The sequence below is a fragment of the Anomaloglossus baeobatrachus genome, chromosome 1, assembly GCF_048569485.1.
Source record: "Anomaloglossus baeobatrachus isolate aAnoBae1 chromosome 1, aAnoBae1.hap1, whole genome shotgun sequence".
NCBI lineage: Eukaryota > Metazoa > Chordata > Amphibia > Anura > Aromobatidae > Anomaloglossus > Anomaloglossus baeobatrachus.
In genome coordinates this window covers 875,027,966-875,035,101 of record NC_134353.1, presented here as the reverse complement: position 1 = coordinate 875,035,101, position 7,136 = coordinate 875,027,966, and the positions used below count along the sequence as shown (strand labels likewise).

The following is a 7,136-nucleotide window of genomic DNA, read 5'->3' as shown; positions in this document are numbered from 1 at the left end:
ACCAAATATAAACTAGTTTATTTTCATCAGACAGCCATTTTTATAGTTCACAGATGTTACATGGTTCTAAATCAAGGGTCTCAAACACGCAGCCCCTTATGGCCTGCAGACCCCTTGACTATTGTGGCCGGTGCAGGGGTCGCCGCTATCAGCACTTTATTTCACTTTAATGTATTGCCATTGCCATGCAGAGAAGCTTTCTGTAGCTATACCAATAGCAGTCACCGGCCAATCAATGCCAGAAGCTGACATAGGTGTATGATGTCACCGCTTGCCTCTGATCAACCAGCGGCTGCCATTGGTAAATCTGTGCAGAGAGTTTCTCTGCACGGCGCTAGCAATACATGCAAGTAAAATAAGTTGCTGACAGTAGAGGGGTCCGCGTGCCTGCAGGCTGCAAGAAGCAGGAATGAGGACACAGAAGGAACAGAGGACTAGTGAGAAGAATCTTTTTTTTCTTTATACAGTCATATGAAAAAGTTTGGGCACCCCTATTAATGTTAACCTTTTTTCTTTATAACAATTTGGGTTTTTGAAACAGCTATTTCAGTTTCTTATATCTAATAACTGAAGGACTCAGTAATATTTCTGGATTGAAATGAGGTTTATTGTACGAACAGAAAATGTGCAATCCGCATTTAAACAAAATTTGACCGGTGCAAAAGTATGAGCACCTCAACATAAACGTGACATTAATATTTTGTAGATCCTCCTTTTGCAAAAATAACAGCCTCTAATCGCTTCCTGTAGCTTTTAATGAGTTCCTGGATCCTGGATGAAGGTATATTTGACCATTCCTGTTTACAAAACAACTCCAGTTCAGGTAAGTTTGATGGTCGCCGAGCATGGACAGCACGCTTCAAATCATCCCACAGATTTTCAATGATATTCAGGTCTGGGGACTGGGATGGCCATTCCAGAACATTGTAATTGTTCCTCTGCATGAATGCCTGAGTAGATTTAGAGCGGTGTTTTGGATCATTGTCTTGCTGAAATATCCATCCCCTGCGTAACTTCAACTTCGTCACTGATTCTTGCACATTATTGTCAAGAATCTGCTGATACTGAGTTGAATCCATGCAACCCTCAACTTTAACAAGATTCCCGGTGCCGGTATTGGCCACACAGCCCCAAAGCATGATGGAACCTCCACCAAATTTTAGTGTGGGTAGCAAGTGCTTTTCTTGGAATGCCGTGTTTTTTTGCCTCCATGCATAACGCCTTTTTGGATACCCAAACAACTCAATCTCTGTTTCATCACTCCACAGGACCTTCTTCCAAAATGTAACTGGCTTGTCCAAATGTGCTTTTGCATACCTCAGGCGACTCTGTTTGTGGCGTGCTTGCAGAAATGGCTTCTTTCGCATCACTCTCCCATACAGCTTCTCCTTGTGCAATGTGCGCTGTATTGTTGACTTATACACATTGACACCATCTGCAGCAAGATGATGCTGCAGGTCTTTGGAGGTGGTCTGTGGATTGTCCTTGCACTCGAATGAAGACAAAGAAGGAATATGCGTGAGTGATTTTATTGACTGACACACTGCAGAAGGAACCTAACCAGAGCAACAGCACCAACGTTTCGGCATAGAGCCTTTCTCAAGGTTGTTGCCTGAAAAGGTGTGAAGACAATAACAATAGTGAGTGCATTATGTACAGGTGATACACAGAAATATATACAAATATTCATGAAGAAATACTGCGGATGGAACGTACATCACTGGTCAGAATAGGGAAATGCGGGTCTCGAGGGACAACCGGAGATGGACAAATAGAGGTAAGGTTCCACACGTATTGCAGAGTGTGCTCTTAATTACATGAAAAAAGAACAATTAATACAGGTAAAGTAACATTATGTACCATGGGATATAATGGTCAAATGACATAGATAGGTTGTTTGTACAAAACCAAATTGAACAGCCGGAGCTAGTATCAATACCAAGGAGAGAAAAAGAGAAGGAAACAGGAGAAAAAAGAAGAAAGGAGGAGAAAGAAAAGAGAGAGAGGAGAACAGAGGGAGGGAGAGAGAAAAAGGAGAGAGAGAGAGAAAAAGGAGAGAGAGAGAGAAAAGAAGAGAGAGAGAGAAAAGAAGAGAGAGAGAGAAAAGGAGAGAGAGAGAGAAAAGGAGAGAGAGAGAGAAAAAAGGAGAGAGAGAGAGAGAAAAAAAGGAGAGAGAGAGAGAAAAGGAGAGAGAGAGAGAGAAAAGGAGAGAGAGAGAGAGAAAAGGAGAGAGAGAGAGAAAAGGAGAGAGAGAGAGAAAAGGAGAGAGAGAGAGAGAAAAGGAGAGAGAGAGAGAAAAAAGGAGAGAGAGAGAGAAAAAGAGAGAGAGAGAAAAGGAGAGAGAGAGAGAAAAGGAGAGAGAGAGAAAAGGAAAGAGAGAGAAAGGAGAGAGCGAGAAAAGGAAAGAGAGAGAAAAAAAGGAGAGAGAGAAAGGGAGAGAGAGAAAAGGAGAGAGAGAAAGAAAGAAAGAAAGAGAAAGGAAGAAAGAAAAGATGAAAGGAAGGAGGGAGAGTGGGAGACGAAAAGAGGAAAAAGAGAGAGAGAACGTGAGAGAGACAAATGGAGAGCAGTGAGAGAAGAAGGCAAAAGAGAAGCGCAGCAGGTTAACATAGTTAGCAACAACAGAGAGGTGGGTGCTACATACCGTAGGTGAAGGGGTGACAGGAGGGGGCGGAAATACCCGGGGACGCGCAGACAGAGTCACAACCCGCTCCCAGGTAGGGACAACATTGTCTACAATATATCCAGCCAGACCCTTTCCCCCCTTGAGACCCAAGTCCTACAGAAGGGACTCTCCTTCTGTCCCACCCCCTCCTTCAATACCTTTAATTTAGAGCAGGACCTCAACAGATTTTTTAGAAACCTTCGCTTGAAGGCACATTTCGCTAACAAAACCCCTGAACCCAGTCAGTCATCGTCCACATCCATACCATCCTCACCCCCCAGTGGGTTTACCCTTACGGATCTTAACCTCAGGATCCCCAGTAGTTACCAACCCCCACGTTGTTACCACCCTATTGAGACTTTCATCAGCCTAGTCTCTAGGGATATACACGCCATCACCACAGACATCAGTAAGGGGATTTACCACCTGAGGAACAATGTGACCCCTGAGGAGCGGAAGGCCCTGACCGCTCTCAGGAACTACAAAAATATCATCATCAAGCCAGCCGACAAAGGCGGGGCTATCGTGGTACTCGACAGAACCTATTATGTCAATGAAATTCGCCAACAACTCAGCGACACCAACACCTACCATCCACTACTTCACAATCCCACGTCCCGTATTTCCACTCTCATACAGGACAAGGTTCAATTCTACAAACAGAATGCCATCATTGATGACAAACTAAGTGAATTTTTGACCAACAATCATCCCATTACTCCGGTGTTTTACACTCTGCCCAAGATCCATAAGAATCTGACCTCTCCACCCGGCCGTCCTATAGTCGCATCCACCGACTCGCTACTGTCACCCATTTCTATCACCCTCGAGAAGATCTTGACCCCTCATATTCCCAAAATCCCCTCATATTTAAAGGACACTAACCATTTCCTCTCAATTCTACGATCCATTCCCAGCGTTCCTGACAATTGCCTATTGGTCACATTAGATGTCTCCAGTTTATACACGAGTATTGGTCATCATGAGGGCATTCATGCAGTAGACAGGTTCCTCAACACCCACACTGACCTCTCCTCTCCTAAAAAAGAGTTCTGTCTCGATATGCTCGAGGTGGTCCTTACCAACAATTTTTTCCTTTTTGAGGACCAATTTTTCATGCAGTGTAGGGGGACCGCAATGGGTTCCAACGTTGCGCCCCCCTATGCAAATATTTTTATGGACCACTTCGAGCAATGTTACATTTACTCCCATCCGCTATTCGACAGTCAGGTGACACTGTGGAAACGCTATATCGACGACATCTTCCTCATCTGGACAGGTGATGTCACATCTCTCAACTCTTTCTTCACCGACATCAACAATGCCACCAAGGATATCTCATTCACCCTTCATCATAGTGACCACTCCATCAATTTCCTCGACACCACAGTAATCATCAATCCCGACCACACCCTCTCGACAGATTTATACACTAAACCTACGGACAGAAATAGTCTCCTCCTACATTCCAGCTGCCACCCACGACATATTAAAAAGTCTCTACCTCACTCTCAACACTGCCGGGTTGACCGGATCGTTTCAGATCCTCCCACTAGGGATGTACGCCATATTGACATGGACACGAAATTTTCAGCAAGGGGTTACCCGCCTTATGTGAGACCCCCACCCTCTGCCTCAACTCCCAACTCACGAGGTCACAAACGTGTCCCCTTTGTAAGTACATATCATCCGTTCAACCCACTCATTAATGGCGTCATCTTCAAGCATTGGCCTCTACTCCATCAGGCATACCCCTCTATTCCTGAATTTGATTCCCGGCCACTTATTTGCCACAAACGGCCCGACAACTTGAGGGACTGTCTTGTAAGAGCCGACATTGGCTCTTCCAGGACATCAGCTAGACAGACCCTCCTCTCATGCCAGCGCAAGGGTACTTTCCCTTGCCTGCACTGTCTTCAATGCTCGCACATCATCAAAGGCGACTCATTCACACATCCACGCACGGGTAAGAAATTCCCGATCCGTGGATATTTCACCTGTGAGTCGAATTTTGTCGTCTACCTGATCAAGTGCCCCTGCGGTCTCGGATATGTGGGTGAGACCACCCAACATATCCGAGACCGCATTAATAAACACAAGTCTACCATTCGCTGTAAATTGACCACTTTACCCATCCCAGCCCATTTCTGTGCCGCAGGTCACACCATACCACAGCTGAGGTTCCAAGTACTCGAACATGTCAAGCAACCCCGCCGTGGCGGCAATCGCATTAAAACACTTAGAGAGCGCGAGGCGTTCTGGATCCATACCCTCCAAACTTTAGAGCCACTAGGGCTCAACAGAGAGTATGAGGCCCCTCGTTAAATCTGTTATGGGTCTTTTGTTTTCTTGTTTTCATGTTCTCTTATTGTCCTATTGAGCACTATATTGTTGAAATCCTGATTTGCCATTAGGTTTCTGAGTCCTCTCCTATAGATCTATATGGTTATACATTCTTGTTTCCACTGTTTCCTGTGCATTATCACGTACTCTTATTCTCTATGTCCTTACATGTCCCCTGTCAGCTAATGATATTAACCCCCTGTCTTCTTTCTTACAGATATCGCACAACTGACCTTCTCCCATCCCTCACATCCTCCTAAAGGCACACCCCCATTCACGCTCTACAGCAGGTAATCCCCGCCCTTCTAACTCACCGCCTTCTTCCCACCCATTGCCCGGCTTACTGTCATGTGACCGCGCACGTCACAGACATGCGCACTATGTGCGTTCCACACGTGCGTCCCAGCGCACGTCACCGGAAGTCACGCACCTCCCATTTCACTGCCGACTTCCTTATAATGGCGCCGTGCGGCAGAGACTTCCACGCCGCTGCAGCCATTCTCCCTGCCACTGTGCCAGCTCCGGATCTCCACTGCAGGTAGCGCTTCTGCCCTGCACTCCCCTGCCACCACTGATGCAAATTACCAACTAATCTCACCTTGCTGCTTTGTTTTTCTAGGCGTCCATTCACCTCACATTGTGATCCTGTCACCCCTTCACCTACGGTATGTAGCACCCACCTCTCTGTTGTTGCTAACTATGTTAACCTGCTGCGCTTCTCTTTTGCCTTCTTCTCTCACTGCTCTCCATTTGTCTCTCTCACGTTCTCTCTCTCTTTTTCCTCTTTTCGTCTCCCTCTCTCCCTCCTTCCTTTCATCTTTTCTTTCTTCCTTTCTTTCTTCCTTTCTTTCTTTCTTTCTTTCTTTCTTTCTCTCTCTCCTTTTCTCTCTCTCCCTTTCTCTCTCTCCTTTTTTTCTCTCTCTTTCCTTTTCTCGCTCTCTCCTTTCTCTCTCTTTCCTTTTCTCTCTCTCTCCTTTTCTCTCTCTCTCTCCTTTTCTCTCTCTCTCTTTTTCTCTCTCTCTCTCCTTTTTTCTCTCTCTCTCTCCTTTTCTCTCTCTCTCTCCTTTTCTCTCTCTCTCTCCTTTTCTCTCTCTCTCTCTCTCTCCTTTTCTCTCTCTCTCTCTCTTTTTCTCTCTCTCTCTCTCCTTTTCTCTCTCTCTCTCCTTTTCTCTCTCTCTCCTTTTTTTTCTCTCTCTCTCTCCTTTTTTCTCTCTCTCTCCTTTTCTCTCTCTCTCTTCTTTTCTCTCTCTCTTCTTTTCTCTCTCTCTCCTTTTTCTCTCTCTCTCTCCTTTTTCTCTCTCCCTCCCTCTGTTCTCCTCTCTCTCTTTTCTTTCTCCTCCTTTCTTCTTTTTTCTCCTGTTTCCTTCTCTTTTTCTCTCCTTGGTATTGATACTAGCTCCGGCTGTTCAATTTGGTTTTGTACAAACAACCTATCTATGTCATTTGACCATTATATCCCATGGTACATAATGTTACTTTACCTGTATTAATTGTTCTTTTTTCATGTAATTAAGAGCACACTCTGCAATACGTGTGGAACCTTACCTCTATTTGTCCATCTCCGGTTGTCCCTCGAGACCCGCATTTCCCTATTCTGACCAGTGATGTACGTTCCATCCGCAGTATTTCTTCATGAATATTTGTATATATTTCTGTGTATCACCTGTACATAATGCACTCACTATTGTTATTGTCTTCACACCTTTTCAGGCAACAACCTTGAGAAAGGCTCTATGCCGAAACGTTGGTGCTGTTGCTCTGGTTAGGTTCCTTCTGCAGTGTGTCAGTCAATAAAATCACTCACGCATATTCCTTCTTTGTCTTCATTCGAGTGCTGGGGTTCATTTTACTATACTATATGATTCTTTATCCCCATAGCACCTATATTGTGAGTGGTAGAGCCTTTAATCTCCAAGTGTGGATTGTCCTTGACTGTTCTCACCATTCTTCTTCTCTGCCTTTCTCATATTTTTCTTGGCCTGCCACTTCTGGGCTTAACAAGAACTGTACCTGTGTTCTTCCATTTCCTTACTATGTTCCTCACAGTGGAAACTGACAGTTTAAATCTATGAGCCAACTTCTTGTATCCTTCCCCTGAACAACTATGTTGAATAATCTTTGTTTTCAG

General features: G+C 44.9%; 1 long non-coding RNA gene across 1 annotated transcript; it reads left to right on the top strand.

The window, feature by feature from the left end:
• The first annotated feature begins 5,430 nt into the window (after positions 1-5,430).
• Positions 5,431-6,842, top strand: LOC142301593 (uncharacterized). The gene is made up of 4 exons (XR_012752840.1): positions 5,431-5,546; positions 5,628-5,673; positions 6,523-6,614; positions 6,719-6,842. It is a non-coding gene; the product is annotated as an uncharacterized LOC142301593 (long non-coding RNA).
• The last annotated feature ends 294 nt before the right edge of the window (positions 6,843-7,136 follow it).